We start from the raw sequence: 16,374 nt of genomic DNA, 5'->3' as shown, positions 1-16,374 counted from the left end.
TGGGTTAGCTGTAGGATCCTCACCGTACTTCTCTGGTGATGCTGACTGCTCTCACAGGACCCACAGCCGGGTTCTAGAGCGTTCAGAAGCCTTACTGACTAAGAGAGTGATTTTTCTCTTTCCTTGTTTTCCATGTAGTCACATGCGTGTCGAGTTCGTTTTCTGTCAGTTGTCCAACAATGTCACTTGGGGTAGTTTGCCTTCTGTAAAATGGGAGCCATTATTACTTGAAACTTAAAAATTTAACCTTTCAGAATTTAGAAGTCTTGGGTTTAGGGTAATAGCTCAGAGTCATCCAGCCTTTTCAGAAAAAAAAAAATCAGCATCACAAAATGATGTTTTACATTCTGTGCTCTTTAGAAAGAAAGAATGTTCCTATACAACTCTAGGTTTTGTCGTAGGAAATACCGATAAATCGATGCTTAGAAAGAACCTCAAGGAGATGAGGTTTCAGTTTTGACGTCGGCAGACGCAGGCTGGCTGCAGGGTGTTCCTCTGTGGTTCTGGAGTGGCCTGCAGCAGGGGTCTGGTGTGCTCCAGGGAGCCCAGGGTCCAGTAGTTTGGACTTCATTGGCTGCCTTCCTGCTCTTTGTTCAGGCTCGCAGGCGCCAGGGAAGGGCAGCTACAGATAGCCTTGGGAAGAAGGGACGCGGCCACCAGCCTGCATCATTTTGTTTCTCCAGAGCACATCAAATTGTCACGTACCCACGCTGGGGTGGGTGCCTACGACTTGAGCTTGTCTGCCACCCTGCCTGGTAAAGATAAGATGCCCAGACCCACTGGAGCTATTTGGGTGCACAGTAGAAGACATTTCATGTAATCCACCTTCTCGTACCCCCACCAAACCATTTGCATTCTTTGTCATGAATGACACTACCTTGTTTTCTTCGGAGCTCTGTGCAGACTCCTTTTCTTTCTTCATTTTAACGGGGGATTTGAATGAAAATCCATATCGCTGGAGCCATTTGCTAATGCTTCACATTTAAGGAAACAATAGGTAGCTGTTGCAATGGGTTCCTAACCATCTGCACACAGTCCATGGCCTTGACAGCGGTCCCTTCTCTTGTCTGAGCCCCCCTGGAGATGCTCTGATCCTCATCAGAGCAGTGGCAGCTTGGGGGAGATCACAGTGGCAGAGGGTTGGAGATGGATGCACTCCCGCCCTCCCGCACTCCCGGGATAACCATTCTCAGGAATGAGACTGAGTAGCTGCATGAGCCAGACATCACTGAGAATCTCCAGATGGGTGCAAAGAGAGAGTGTATTATAGTAATGCATTTCTGAAATTCATTATTATATTATATATAATATATAGTGCTATATATTATATATTATAACAAGCATTTCTGAAATTCAATATAGTGACTTTTAAAAAAAAAGTTTTTGTTTTCTGTTGCTGTAGTTATTTGTTTTCAAAGACAGGGTCTTGCTCTGTAGCCCAGATGGCCCGGACGTGGAGACCCTCCTGCCTGAGTGCTGAGATTACATGTGCACCCCACCATGCCCAGTTTTTGCTTTTAAGTTTTATAACAACTCTCTCTCATACTGCATTGGCTTGAGATATTTGACTTCTCTGAAATGGGTTTGAGAGGAAATTATTTAAAGTAACATTTGTTTCTGGATGAAGGACCTGGAAGTATTTGCAGGACTCATACTTGGGTCTCAGAGAAGCCCTCTTCCCATTCATGGAAGAGCCAGGCTGACTCGTGGGCAGAGCAGAGGAGAGCATTTTTGTTTCTGGGATGATCCTACAGACCAAGCAGCATGGGACACTCACAGGCATGGCCTTTCCTGCTTTGGACCTGAGCTATTGGAGCTGCATAGGGGTTTAAGTGTCTTTGGGCGGGGCTAGGGGCATCTCCCCTTAGGACTGAACCTTTGATTTGGGATTAATGTGCAGCCTACAGAGTACCTTGTTGGCCAAGCTTCACCAAGCCCCACTCCTGGCCTCTCTCATGCTTCACAGGCGTGAGTAAAAGAGTCTGGATTGGTCTGCAGAACCTTCAGCTCAAGCCTCGTGATATTCCCAGGCTGGTCTTTCTTAGCTTGCTTTTCTTCCTTCCTTCCTTCCTTCCTTCCTTCCTTCCTTCCTTCCTTTCTTTCTTTCTTTCTTTCTTTCTTTCTTTCTTTCTTTCTTTCTTTCTTTTTTCAGCTGAGTGGTGGTGATGCACGCCTTTCATCCTACTACTTCGGAGGCAGAGGCCTGTGGATCTTAGTGAGTTCTAGGTCAGCCTGGTCTACAAAGTGAGTTCCAGGACAGTCAGGACTGTTAGACAGAGAAACCCTGTCTTGAAAAACAAAAATAATAAAATACTTCTCTCACACATTACATCCTGATGACCACAGTTGCCCCTCCCTCCATCTCTCCTGGCCCCTCCCTCACCTCCCCTCTCCCAGAGATCCACTCCTCCTTCTCCTCTCACTATTAAAGAAAGAAAAAGGCCTCCCAGGGCTATCAACTGAATGTGGCTTAACAAGTTAGACAGAACTAGGCTAGGTATATAGCTAGCCTCGTATCTAGGCTGGATGAGGCAACCCAGCAGGAGAAAAAGGGTCCTAGAGCAGGCAAAAGAGTCAAAGACACTTTCACTCCCACTGTTAGGTATCCCACAAGAACACTCAGCTACACAACCAATTATATATAGCTCAGACTCATGCAGGATTCGTGTTATTGCCTGGATGGGCTGGAACCAGGGGCAGGACAAATCCAAAGACTCAGGATAGAACCAAACATGACTGACAAAAAAAATCAATAAAATGTGATATTCTGTTGTACTCATAGATCGGTGCCGAGCCCAATTTTCATCAGAGAGGCTTTATCCAGCAACCAATGGGAGCAGATGCAGAGACCCACAGCCAAACACTAGGTGGAGCCAGGAGGAACCCTGCAAAAGAGGGGAGGAGGCTTGCAGGGGGCAGAGGGGTCAAGGACACCATGAGGACTTGGCCCACAGATTGAACCTTGCAGGACTCATGAAGACTGAAGGCCATTCTTTCTTTCTTCTTCCTGTTTCAGGGAGACAGGAGAGGAGTTAGCTTGATTCTTGCAGGCCTTCACAGAATTAGGGAGCATCCTCCCAAGTCCCTGCCTTATCTCCAGATCTTTGTGTTTGTTACCAGATTTTTCCCTAGATGGTACCTTAAGACCTCAGGTCTGTACTTCAGTACTACAAGGAAAAGATTAGAGGCATGGCATCGCCCCCATTCGTTCATTTTCTTGTCACTCAGCTAATGTTGGTTGAACACCTACTGTGTGCCAGGCCCATGAGAGGCAAGCCATAGCCAGACTGCATTCTGGTACTTCATGTACATACACCAGTACAGTCTGGAACAGGGATTGTTGGGTTTTGTTACTTTCTTAAGTTAGGTTGTTATTGCTGTGGTAGAGACTACGATCAAAAGCAGCGTGGGGAGGAAAGGGTTTATTTGGCTCACGGATCCAGGGTCATAGGCCATTGAGGGAAGCCAAAACAGAAACTCAAGGCAGGAACTGAAGCTGAGGCCACAGAGGGACGGTGCTTATGGATGCTCTGTGCTGCCTGTCTTATACAAGGACCACCCATCCAGGGTGGCATCCACAGTGTTCTGTCCCTCCCACGTCAATCACTAATTGATACCCCATGTACTCACCTCCAGGCCAGTCTGATAGAAGCAGTTCCTTATTTGGAATCCCCTCTTCCTAGATGACTCTAAGTTGTGTTAAATTGATTAAAACAAACAAACAAACAAACAAGCCATAACTAACTAGCAGTCACGCATTAAGCAGAATCATCTGTGCTGGCTTTTGTCTGTACTGGATATGGACACAGACTGAAGCAATAACTTCTTGACCAGAAGGGGTCAGCTTGGTCAAGTGGCTCAGTAGGTTTGTCCTGTTCTCCAAACCCTCCTGCTATGCCCGCCCCAGTTTCTTGTCAGTCCACAGCTTCCGTGTTTAGGTGTTGGTGTTGTCTTTACAGTAGCCCGAGGAGTGGCATAGCAGGCAAGGTTCTGGTCTAGTTCATGCCTCATGCAGGACCAGAGGACTACCATTCTGCATGTGTTCCACCTCCAGGAGCTTTTCAGGCCACAGTGTCTTTGCCTGTCCATTCTTTCCTCCTGGATGCTGTAGACTGTCCTCTGACGTCATCCTGAGAGTGCAGTTTTTCAAGGCAGTTTCGGGGGGAGCCGTCCCTGGGAAGAACTGTGCCCTTCTGCCTCCTGGTATGTTACCACCAAGAGGTGGCATGGGATAGCTGGTCAACCAACTGTCTTTCCACAGTAGTTTCTAGATAGAGTCAGTAAATCCTTCTGCAGTACCAGTGTATGCTGTGTGAGGTGAGAGGATAGGATTCTTTCTAATAGCAGCCACTGGCCTTGCCTGTGTGGTTTATTGCTGTTTTAAGGTAGACTGGACATAATAAGAATTTATAAAGTTTATTCAACTAAATAATGGTTTGGGAAGCATCACACTGGAAGAGGCTGACTTCTATCAGGCAGTGCTTACCAAAAGGAGAACTTTCCAGAACAGACATGGAAATGATGCCTAGCAAACATTTCATTGGTTACAACTACACTTGATCTAGCCAATTGGAAACCCCTAATTACAGAATTAAATGTGTTGGTTGCTTCTGATCGGCTGAACTCTAGTTCAACAAATATTTATAGGTGGGAGACTATTCTTGTAGCCAGCTTGACTACAGCTGGAATTAGCTAAAACAAAGCAGCTAGGCACACCTGTGAGATTTGTTTTTTTTTCTTATTTAAATCATTTGAAGTAGGAAGACTTACTTTTAATCCAGATCTTTTGAGGTAGGAAGATCCACCTTTAATCTGGACCACACCTTCTGTTAGCAGCCTATATAAAAGACATGGAAGAAGGAAGCTTGCATTCTTTGCCTACTTGCTTTTACTCTTGCTGACATATCCATTCTTTCACTAGCATTAGAGCCTACTTCAGGATTTTGGATGCATACTGAAGTTCAGTCTTATGGACTGAACAACTACTGGATTTTTGGACCTTCTGTTGGTAGACAACCACTGTTGAACTGGCTGGACTACAGCCTGGGAGCCATTCTAGTAAATCCCTTTTCTGTGTCTCTATATAGATTCCTTCTGTCCGTTCTGTTCCTCTAGAGAACCCTGGACAGTACAATAGGCGACTGCTCAAGTTAAACTGTGCTTAACATCTGCAGATCCAGCAAGGCTAAGGCCCTTGGTGGCGCCTTTCTGGCTTTGCCTGCTCTGGGCAGGCTTGGTCATCATTTTAACGGAACGCTGTCATTCTAACTTCTGCTGCTATTTTAAAACTTGAGAATAATTTCACCAGTTGCAACATAAAACCACCCAAGGTTTACTCTTTGTGTTTGGAGTTGAAACCCCTTTGGCCTATTCTGTTCTGCTCTAGTTTGATCTCTTGGTGAACAAGGGGTTCAGTCCTCTTCTGGGCTTCAGTGACAGTCAATGGGTTCCATGCCATCCACCTCAGAATGTCAGTGCTGTGAAACTCTGTGTGTGTGTGTGTGTGTGCACGTGTGTGTGTGTGTGTGCACGTGTGTGTGTGTGTGTGTGTGTGTGTGTCTTTTCTTCATGAGGAAGGCCTGGAGAGGGCCCTTTAGAGAAATGGCAGCTCTGGAAATAGATTTGAGGTTTCTGTTATGTCTAGATTGTAAGTTACTTATTTACTTTCTGATTGTGCTACAGTCAGAGGGGTTGGGGGTCCTGGTAGTTGCAGTTAACAGTCTCCGGCATGCTCTAGTTAGATGGAGACAGGGGAAAGGTAGGGCCAGACTCCCCTTGCTCCTCCTCTAGTGCTCCCCATGTTCTATTTTGTCCTTTTTGACTTCAGGAAATCACCTCATTCTCAAGCGTGGTTCATGTTCTAATATAGTCATATTAGGTCCCTTGAGAGGAAAACAAGTTTTAAAAAATCTGTCTGTAGTAAAGCACTCCACACCGGAACCCCAGCTATGGAGGGAGGCCTTGAATAGACGCTTTAGTCATGGATGGTGCCTTTGAACCATCTGGGCCATGGTTTCCTCATGGTGTGTCTTGGTTCTTCTCTGGACACTCATGTGGCCTGCACTGTGGGTGAGACACTCTGGATTGTAGCTGGGTGACTGTTTTATCCAATACTCTGATTCTTCTGTCACAAACACTGGACTGCCTGTCACTTCCCCTCGGCAATTCAGCCTCCTTCATGGCTCTTCCTGTGAGCTCACTGACGACATCCCTTAGCTCCAGGAAAAGATATGAAGGCTTCGCCAAATGGTTTCTCAGTCTCCATCGATTTCAGCTCTTGGTGAATAAAGCTTTTAGGAGAGCCATGACACACATCCCAGGCTCTCCAAGTACCTGAATGGTTGGGACCTGGTTACTAAGCACTTCATATTCAGAGCCCTGCTCAGGTGCAGAGGGTCACTGTCACATACTACCAACTGCCAATTGGCCTGTTCTCCACAGTGCATGTGTGCCATCTACAGACAAATACTCCATACCACAGACAGATACCCCATACCACAGCAAGCATTATATACCACAGATAATCCCTGTCACAGATAAAGACACCATACCTCAGACAAACCCTGTACCATAGACATATGCCCCATATCACAGATACCACCCTATACTACAAACACCCTATACCACAGACAAAAGCAAACACCCTCCACCAAGACAAACACCTCATTGCACAAACACTCCACACCACATGTAAATATCCCATACCACAGACAGATATCCTATAGCACAGACAAATACCCCGTACCCCCCACACACTTATTCTCTGTCCCTAACCACACATCACACCTACATACTTACATGCACACATGTACATACAGTGCACCTCATGCCACATACTTCACCATCATGTCATACACACAAAGATACATATATGTACCATACCGACTCTGCATTTAAATGACCGCATTCCACAACATGTATCATGTCTCCCCACACACAGATCCTACAACCCATTCCACCCCCATACATAGGCCCCTTATGGGTCCTAGGGACTGAACTCAGTCAGGGTTGGCTTTTGCCAGCTGAGTCATCATATTAGCCCAAAATAGTTTTTAATGGAAGAAAATACCACAAACCAAAAAGCACCAGCTGCCAAATGCAGATAGGGAATTCTCCTGTGGATTCTGAACTGGGAAATCTGCAGTCAGGAGAAGTTGGGGGTCCAGATAAAGGCTGACATGCTTCCTAAGGCTTTCTTTGCTGTCCCCTATCTATTCCCCTTCACCTCCTAGTGAATATGGGAGAGGAAAGGGAAAATCTCAAGGATTTTCACTAATATTAGTCAGTCTGAAGAGAAGGGGGGGCATAACAGTAGGGAAGGTTAGAAACCTGGTCCGGCTTTATGCTGAGGTCTTTGACCCTGTGGACTTGAGTTTTGTGCATGGTGATAGATATGGATCTATTTTCATTCTTCTACATGTTGATATCCAGTTATGCCAGGACCATTTGTTAAATATGCTTTCCTTTTCACTTGATATTTTTTGCTTCTTTGTCTTCGATTCGGTTCCATTGGTCCTCCTGTCTGTTCTTATCCAATACCAGGCTGTTTTCAGTACTGTAGCTCTGTAAGAGAGTTTGAAGTCAGGGATTATGATTCCCCCTGAAGTTTCTTTATTGTGCAGGATTGTTTTGGCTATCCTGGGCCTTTTCTTTTCCATAAGAAGTTGAGTACCGTTCTTTCAAGGTCTGTGAAGAAGTTTGCTGGGATTTTGCTGGGCATTGCATTGAATCTGTAGATTGCTTTTGGTAAGCTTGCCATTTGTTTGCATTGACTTCTGGGAAAATTTAGCTCCATCTTCCAGTGTACTGGAAGTAATCATGTTCATTCTACGCTTAGCTCCCTGAATATCATATCACATACAATATTTCTAAAAAAATCAATCTTTCTTTTTCACTGGTTTTTAGGTTTGTAGAAAAAAATGTGCATCAAGTTTCTAATTTTCTGGGCATCTTGTAGGGTCCCCCCCCTGCTTCCTCTTGTAGTGTCCCCCAGCCTCCTCTTGTAGTGTCCCCCAGCCCCCTCTTGTCATGTCCCCAGTCCCCCTCCTGTAGTGTCCCCCAACCTCCTCTGTTCTTCACATCTCCCTTGGGTCACACTGCCCACTGTGATGCCTGCAGACAATATGCTGTCTGCTTATGTCCACACTGTACTTTGTGGCTCCCTGTTTGTGTCTCTCTGGAATTTGACAGGGTCACAGGTTCACCTGACTTTTTTATGCAGACATCTTTGTTTCACTAAGTTCCTCCTGTTATAGGAATGTCCCTTGTCACATCCTTTCTCCTCTTTGCTTCCCGTGGCATGGGGGACGGGTTGGGGGGTCCTGCTGAGGTGCTGGTGGGCTGGTCCAGGGAATGACGTTTCTTGTGTCCCTCTGTCTCTCTGGTCTCAGGGCCTTTCCTGTGCTTCCCCTGGGGAACCTAACAGAGTTGGTCATTTCTTGGACTCACTTATGTTTCCCCATATCCCTTCCTTAGCAAAGCTGACCCTACAGAGGTGGTAACAACTGCATGCATTTGCTGCACCTTTTAGAGGGAGCGGGCTAACCACGAGAGCCTCACGAGCACAGGCTATCCCCATGTCTCATCTCACAGCCTTGCAAGAGGTGGAAGGCGGCTCTGTCCATTCCCTGGGGGTGGGAAGAAAGCCCAGTTAAGCAGTATGCCCAGTATCACAGAGCTGGTAAGTGGCAGAGTTAGGACTCTACCTGGGCTCCGGGGCCAACCCCCTCTTCTCTGTTCAGGAATGGTGGCTGGCTACGGGTATGGGGCATGCATGACCCACACATTGCAAGAGAGGAGGAGGAACAATGCTGATGTAACCCCCTTCCCTTCATGTCTTCAGGACCTGGAGGATCATGGGAGACATGAGCACTGGACCTGATCTCTGGAGGTTCCTCTCATTTGTGTGGAACATTCTGGTGATGGAGTTGGTTTTTTTTTTTTTTTCTACAAATGGGTGAGTTGGGTGGGCACGGGTGCATGGGAGCTTCAGAGACCAGACTTCCGAGAAGAAGCCGGCTGTGCTGTTCCATAATGTCACATGAGTGGGTGACAGCGCAGCATTTTGCGTGTGAACGTGGCCACTGCGCAGAGGGAGGCGCACAGTCCCCTGTGCCTCAGGACTTCCCAAGTCACTTTAATGTTTCCGTTCCTGCCAACGCTCAGTGAGGATGAATACACACGTGGCGGAGGGCAGGGATTTTTAGAGATTCTTTTTCAGTAGAGCTCCTCTTTTTGTTGAAACAGGAAATAGCCTGGGTGTGGGTGGCTCTGAGGAACAGGCTGTCTCCCGGCCCCACAGGGAAGCCTGGCCTGTACCATTTGGCTGTGGTGATTCAGAGAGCAGAACCTGCTCCAGCCCTCAGGGTCAGGCTCCTGTGCGGCTGTGGGGCCCTGGGGGCCTGTAAGGAGGTCTAGGAGGCTTTGGCTACTCCTCCAAGCTGTAGCCTGAAGGTGAGCTTTCAGGTCGTACTCAAGGATTCTGGCTCAGCTTGTCCCACTGCAGGGATGTAGGAGGGTGTGAACATTCATCTGTAAGTGCATGGTGGGGGCTGCAGATCGAACTGTGATGGAAGTATCCCAGATTCTGAAGTTGGGCCCCCTGAGAAGCCATCGATTTTTCTGAACACTCAGTCAAGAGGTAAGCTTGTCACTGAGTCCACACTCACTGGGTCACCTTCAAGTACAGTTGTAAGTGAAGGGGTACATACCAAGGGGCACAGCAGAGGAAGAGGACTTCTGCCCCAGTGGGTGATGGCAGTGGCAAATACTGAGCTTACTTTCGGAGGTGTGCAGGTATAGGTGAGTGGGTTGGTACAAGAGGTCATCCATATTGGTGTCTACCAGAAGCTGGCCTGGTATGTCTGAGGCATGGCAGTGGTCCATGGGAGTGGGGCAGGGCAAGGGACAGGAGAAAAGCCAGAGGCCATGGAGCATGACAGAGGCTTTTCTAGGCATCCTGAGGATTTGTACTCTGGGAAACAGTTGGGGTGCAGCAGAGGATAATGGGATACCACTTCTGGTTGAAGTTTTACTAACAGATTTAGGGAGATATAATTTATATATTATGAAGTTCACCCCTGTGAAGTGTCTAACGTGGTGGCTTTAAGCATCTTCATGACATTCATCGTCACCTAACTCCAGAGCCTTCTACCTGTGCTCAGTTCAGTGACGCCCCAGCTATTACTGTACTGTCTTTAAATAGGTGTTTGGTGGGCTTTACCTCATACAGGCCTGTGACTGTCCTGCTTATACAGGGAGCCATTGGTACTGGTGGGTGCACCCGAGAGACCGGGCAGAAGGGACTGCAGGCTAGAGTCAAAGCAGGGATCGTAGGGAGAACCCCAAGAGCTGGAGGTTGACACCAGAGCGGGAGGTCGAGGCAAGGATGGGGGGTGTGTGAGGGAAGGTCAGGGGTGGAAGCCAGGTTGGCATGTGGGAAGGCTGTGGAAGAAGAGTTCATCTGAAGCTGGAGCATTGAAGCCAGCTCAAGAGGAAAGGATGGATAGTCCAGCTGGAAGAGGGAGGCTGTGGGTAGAGCAGGGTCCTGTAAGGGGAGATGAGGCCCAGTTTGGACCAGCTGAAAAGCAACCACCTGTAGGCATGCCTTGGAGATGTTGGTTGAGGCGTGGACTCAGAAGCTGTGGAACGGTTGGCCTAAGTGAGTGTTGTTTGGTCCATGGTCTTATCCTTGGCATCATGCACCTGACGTGACAGCTGCCTGAGGTAACTGCCAATCCAAGGGCCTCAGCTCCCAGAGGTGGGCATGGTTGTCTGGAAGACAGAATCCAGTGTTTTGAAGGCTCATTGTTTCTAATCTTTGCTTGTCTGAGGAACCAGGTGCCAGATTATCCTCAAATGTCCCCCAAATTCATGTCTGTGCAGTGTTGGTCACTTCCCTCAGTGTGCAGGGAATGTGTATGTGGAGAATCTGCATACAGCTTGTGATGGTTCTTTGGTTTTCTCTCCCTTTGACCATCTTCAGGGTGTTTCTAGAAAAGGAGAATTTTCCTGTTGACATAAAACAAAGTCCTAACTTTCTCACAAGCTGACAAAGCAGAAAAGTCAGCGGGTATGAATGCAGCCATGTGGTGCCCGTGGCTGCTCACTGAGCCCAGGTTGCTTCCGACACAGGGTGATAGACGGAGAACATGCAGGTCCTGACTCCATTGGGACTTGGCTCTGAGACTCTGAGTCCATGACTGGCTGGCTTGGCAGGACAGGATGAGAGCAGAATTCCCTCAGGCCTGCCACTCTGCAATGGACTCACTCAGGGGAGGCTCTGTCAGTACAAGCTCTCCTCACTGGGCAGGCCAGCCTGGAGCTCTCCTGAGTTAGAACCTTCCAGGCTGTTGTTTGCCACACATCAAAATGAGTTTCCACTAGTCCCACTCTCTGTTGGGTCTGGCTCCTGCCCCTCCTACCCTGCACTCCGAGCCACTCAGGACTTCCAGGTCAACACTTTCTTAAGTGCTTTGACACTTGGTCTGTGTGGCCCTGTCACCTTCAAAGCTTTCAGAACATGGACAGTGAGCAGCTGCCTGTAGTGAGGTTAAGGGTGGGGGTTGTTCACAGAAAATGTCTGGATCCCAGACATTTTGAAAGGGACAAGGGCCCCTGTTGACGTGAGAGCTTGTGTCAGAGAGCAGTTCTTCCTGTGCAGAGCCTGCTTTCTGGTGAGGGGAGGCAGGCATGGCTATTGTCAATCAAAGATGGTGTATATTGGTGCTGGGAAGTGTCGCAGGGCAGCTTTAAGCATAGAGGGAAGGCTAGGGACACAGATGGTGGCTTAAATAGTGAGGTCAGGAAGCTGACACCTGCCCAGAAGCATGATGGGAGAGGATGAGAGGATGTGCAAAGGCCCTGGGATGGACCCCTGCTTGTCTGTCCAAGGAAGAATAAGGAAGCCAGATCATAAGTGATGAGAGCAGCAATGATCCTGGGAGGTTTGTGAAGCTCAACAGCGGAGTCCGTGTAGAATTCGCAGGGGTGATGGAAGGAGATGGGTCCAGGATGTCACTGCGGCTTTGGTCTGAGTAGCCAAGAACTCTGACTGCCCACTGGACGGGAATACTTTGGTGGAGACCAGAGTGTCACCAATTCATGCAGCGAGGGCCTTAAGTTGCCTTTCAGAGTCAGAGTGAGTGTGTGGGATTCTAAAAGACTCACTTGGGGCCGAAATGCCCAAGGGGTTGAGTGGTGTATGGAGGAAGCTCTTCCTGGCTGCTGTTTGACTATTGGAATCTGGGTCATTTTGCTGTCCTGTATGCCTGCACCTGGTTCCCTATGCCCTGGTCCATATAATCCTGCTTGTGTCTCCAACAGAGTCTTCAATACTAATTAGAGAAGGGGCTCCCTGAGCCTCTTGGGAAGGAGCTGGCTGGGGACACCTGCGTGGCTGTACAGAGCATCAGGGCAGGGCTGGTAGCCAGGCTGTAGCATGTGATGTCAGCCATTGAAGGTGGTGATTCTAGGGAGAAGGGTGTCCCTGATGATCTACCTCTGCCTTTCCCAGTGGCATAGTCACCCCCTCACTGGTCAGGCTTGACTGTGTCTGCCAGGTCAGCATTTATAGTGAGGTGAGCCATGGCGGCCAGTACCGGGTGCAGAGAAGTGCAGGCTTGGGATGTGGGCGCCCACCTCTTTGTTCTTGGTACTCTGGGGGTCAGGTATGGGGGAGAGGGAAGCATCTGGCCCTGGGAACTGAGCTCTGTTGGCTGCTTAACAATTGTGGGGATTATAAGTGCTGCAGTGGCCCGGACTTTCTGTAAATGTCTTCCTGGGTGGGCTTGGAGAGTGGCCAGCCTGAGAAAGATGGGCAGGATGCCAAGGTGCCCATACAGGAGGGTCGTCTGCTGGGTACCGGTGCATGAAGGAAGCCAGTACCTAAGCCTGCTCCAGGTGACCTGCCATAGGTCGCCCACCCCATCATTGGTGTGGGATGGGGAGCTAGTGAGAGAACCATGGGGCCTTTGCAGCTGTCCTGGCTCCCAGGCAGCCTCGGTTCTCCCACGGGGCATTTCTGAGGAAGATTGTGGATGTATTTTTAGCCTGAGGAACACACTGCAGGTGGCATTCGCAGGATAGTAAGGGCAGGTGTGCAGTGAGACAGTGATGGGTGCCCGTGTTTTAGAGACTGGCAGACAGTTCCTGGGCTTCTGCTCAGGATGCTTGGCCAGGATCCAGGGAAGGCAGCTGTGGTCAGGGGAGACTTTTTCTATACACCCCCTTTTTTCCCCTGAATAATTTTTATCAGCATATTCTGGGTGGAAGGAACTGCTTCATCAGTGTCTTGCTGATCTGCACCCTACAAGCTCCACCCCAAAGGAGATCATTGCCTTCTGTTCTCCCGGGTCATCATGGACCTCACTGACACAATGACCTCCTTCTATAGCCTCAAACCTCTCATGAACCTCAGCACCAGTCAGGCAAGAGCCTGGGGATCGGCCTTTGCAGGGTACCACCGCATGACAGCCCATTGACGTCACACACCATGAAAGTCCCTGGGCAAAACAGGTTTCTCATGTTCACTGGAATGGGTCAGATGAGTTGGGGGGTTGATCTGTGTTTCCTTACTCTTTCTCTTTAGGCATGATAGTGGATCCCAGAAGTTGGGAGGCTCCAGCTGGGTGGCATACTCCAGGAGCAGGGCAGAAAATCTGTCTGAAGAAGCTGTAGGAGAGAACGCAGCAGGGGCCTGCCTTAGCGCTCAAGGAAGCGTTTATTCCCAGGCAGCTCCTTCTTTGAAAGGGCAGGGTATGCAGGAAGGAACTGAGGGCATGTGTAGGAGGTGGTGCCAACTCAGTGTCTGGGCTGCAGAACCCTCTGAAGCTCAGGCAGGTGTGCAGGCTTCCTAGGCTCTCCCGGGAGCAGAGCTAAGATGGGGACCAAGGTGTCTGTCTTTGCAGTTCAGGGCTGAAAGAACAAGCAAGCTGCGGAGGACATGGTATCTCTTGCCCACCTGGTGGCTCTCTTCAAGCACTGGCACTTGAGCAAGGTCACCGTTTCTTTGCAGAGTCCTTGTTCATTGCATTTGGCAGAAGCATCCCATCCACATGTCACACACACCGTTTTAAGAGAAGTATCTCGAACTTCACAGATACTTCACAGAACTTGTGTAGTGTTTTGCTACTTTGGGAAAAAGCAAGCTGGGAACCAACGGATCCCTAATGTGTCGGGGGCGTATGTGTGTAGAGGGGTGTGGGGGTGTGAAGTGATATTTTGTTTGATTTCAGGGTCTTCCTGCAAAAGAGTTTGAGAAGTCTGTCCCTCACATACTCAGTGTGGCTCCAGTCTGTAGGCCAGTTAGTGGTCTGTGCTGACCTTTACGTGTGACCATGAAGGTCTCCCCTGAAGATGTCAGGAAACTCATGACCAGCTGCATTCTGTATTTCCAGATGTTGCCTGTTGAGGAGAACACTTGGGTTCTGACTCTGCCCTGCGTCTATGAGGGAGTGGATTGCCTTCCCAGCCTACTGACTCGGTGTTTGTAATCTTTCTGTTGCAGTTCTCTGGACACCGAAGCACTGCTGAAAGCTCGACCAGGTGACCTCGTGGAGGCTGGACTTCGTGAGGAGAGTGCCGGTGAGTGGGATGTATTTCCCAACTTCCGCGTTTCCTGATGTGCCCTTGGGACAAGTCCCCATTCACATGCTCAGCCACAGTCTCACCTCTCTCTAACCAAACTCTAATATACTCACGCTGATTTCCAGCGTTGTCTGGTTTGAAATGGTCACACCGACAGTTGTCACTTGGTATCCATGAAATGGCGTCAAGGGCCTCTGTGGGTTCCTGGATCTGAGGATGCTCCAGTCCCCCATGTGAAGTGCTCAAGATTTACATGGGACATGCATACATCCTCCTTTGATGATTTCTGACACTTCATATGTTGCAACTGCTATATGAATACTTGTTTTATTATTTTGGGGATGGCAAGAAACATAACTGCACCCATGTTCAGTATGGACTGGGCCATTGTAATCCTAGTACGACAGCACAGGAGTCCCAATACCATACTGTAGGGAGACTACAGGTTAGGAAAAGGCCAGGCCATGCCGATACCATTCATGTGGTCTCTGCTGTTCTCTGGAGGGTTTGGTAGGCAAGAAGTGTTTTGCATCTTTTGGACTTATGGAATTAAAACAGTTTTGATCTGTGGTTGATTGGGTCTACAGATGTGGAACTAGGGCATCTGTAGATGTGAAAAAGGCACAGAGAGCCAGCAATGTGTGGAGGACAAATGACCAGAAAGCTGCCAATTGTGTCTTGCCCATGGGAATGACTGTTCCTGTCTCTGCTGTCAGGATGCCTTCAATCTTCCATGATGCATTATTGGAGACCCTCCTTCCCGGATGGTGGTGATGAGCCCAGGGCATCCATCACCTCTTTCAGAGATTTTTCAGGAGCTGGCAGGAAGTGGGCAGGGTCTCTGTGCCTTGTGTGATAGTAACAGTTCTTACGTTGTTCCACACCCAGACCATTCGTATGCGACCCAGGCAGCCAGCCCAAAGGTGCTGTTGCTGTGGGCAGGCTCCTTTATCCAAAGGCAGGCTGGGGGCTCTACAGAAAGTCCCAAGTGAATGGTGCAGGGTCCCTGGGCTGGTCTGAGGTACCTGCAACTATGGTTGGATGTGAAGATGTGTCATCTCAAGGGCACCTCCTCCTGGGGAGGTAGAGCGGCCAGTTCTGCACGTTTCTAGCAGGGTGGTTTTACAGCATGAGTTTGTGGTCTCTCAGCTTTGGAGGACTGAAATTCAAGACCAGTGTGCTAGTCTGGCCGTTCTTTTGAGGGCTCTCCAGGAAAGGATTGGTGGCTTGTCAGTCATCTCGGTTGTCATTTGGCTTGTGACAGCACAGCTCTGCCACGGAGCTTTCCCTTGGTATCTCTGTGTTTTTTTTTAAATTTTTATAATTGATTTTATTGAGCTCTACCTTTTTCTTAGCTCCCCTCCCTCTCTCTCCTCCCCTTCAACTCTCTCCCATGGTCCCTATGCTCCCAATTTAATCAGGAGATCTTGTCTTTTTTCTATTTCCCATGTAGATTAGATGCATGTATGTCTCTCTTAGGGTCTTCATTGTTGTCTAGGTTCTCTGGGATTATGATTTATCGGCTGGTTTTCTTTGCTTTATGTTAACCACCTGTGAGTGAGTGCATGTGATAATTGTCTTTCTGTTTCTGGGTTACCTCATTCAAAATAATGTTTTCTAGCTCCATCCATTTTCTTGCAAAATTCAAGATGTTACTTTTTCTGCTGTGTAGTACTCCATTGTGTAAATGTACCACATTTTCCTTATCCATTCTTTGGTCGAGGGGCATTTAGGTTGTTTCTGGGTTCTGGCTGTGACAAACAAAGCTGCTGTGAACATAGTTGAGCC

The 16,374-nt window shown here is 48.6% G+C and overlaps 1 protein-coding gene across 7 annotated transcripts in view; it reads left to right on the top strand.

The window, feature by feature from the left end:
- Positions 1–16,374, top strand: part of Apba2 (amyloid beta precursor protein binding family A member 2) — a 223,930-nt gene that overhangs the window by 30,109 nt on the left and 177,447 nt on the right. For all 7 annotated transcript variants that reach the window (XM_087901553.1, XM_087901551.1, XM_087901556.1 and 4 more), the window contains exon 2: positions 14,507–14,583. The gene's annotated coding sequence lies outside the window, so the exon portion shown is untranslated. The remainder of the gene's footprint in view (positions 1–14,506; positions 14,584–16,374) is intronic.

Source organism: Myodes glareolus, chromosome 24 (assembly GCF_982192425.1).
Source record: "Myodes glareolus chromosome 24, mMyoGla1.1, whole genome shotgun sequence".
NCBI classification, from domain to species: Eukaryota; Metazoa; Chordata; class Mammalia; order Rodentia; family Cricetidae; genus Myodes; species Myodes glareolus.
Note: the sequence above shows the minus strand (reverse complement) of the source record. Positions and strands in the feature narration are given on the sequence as shown.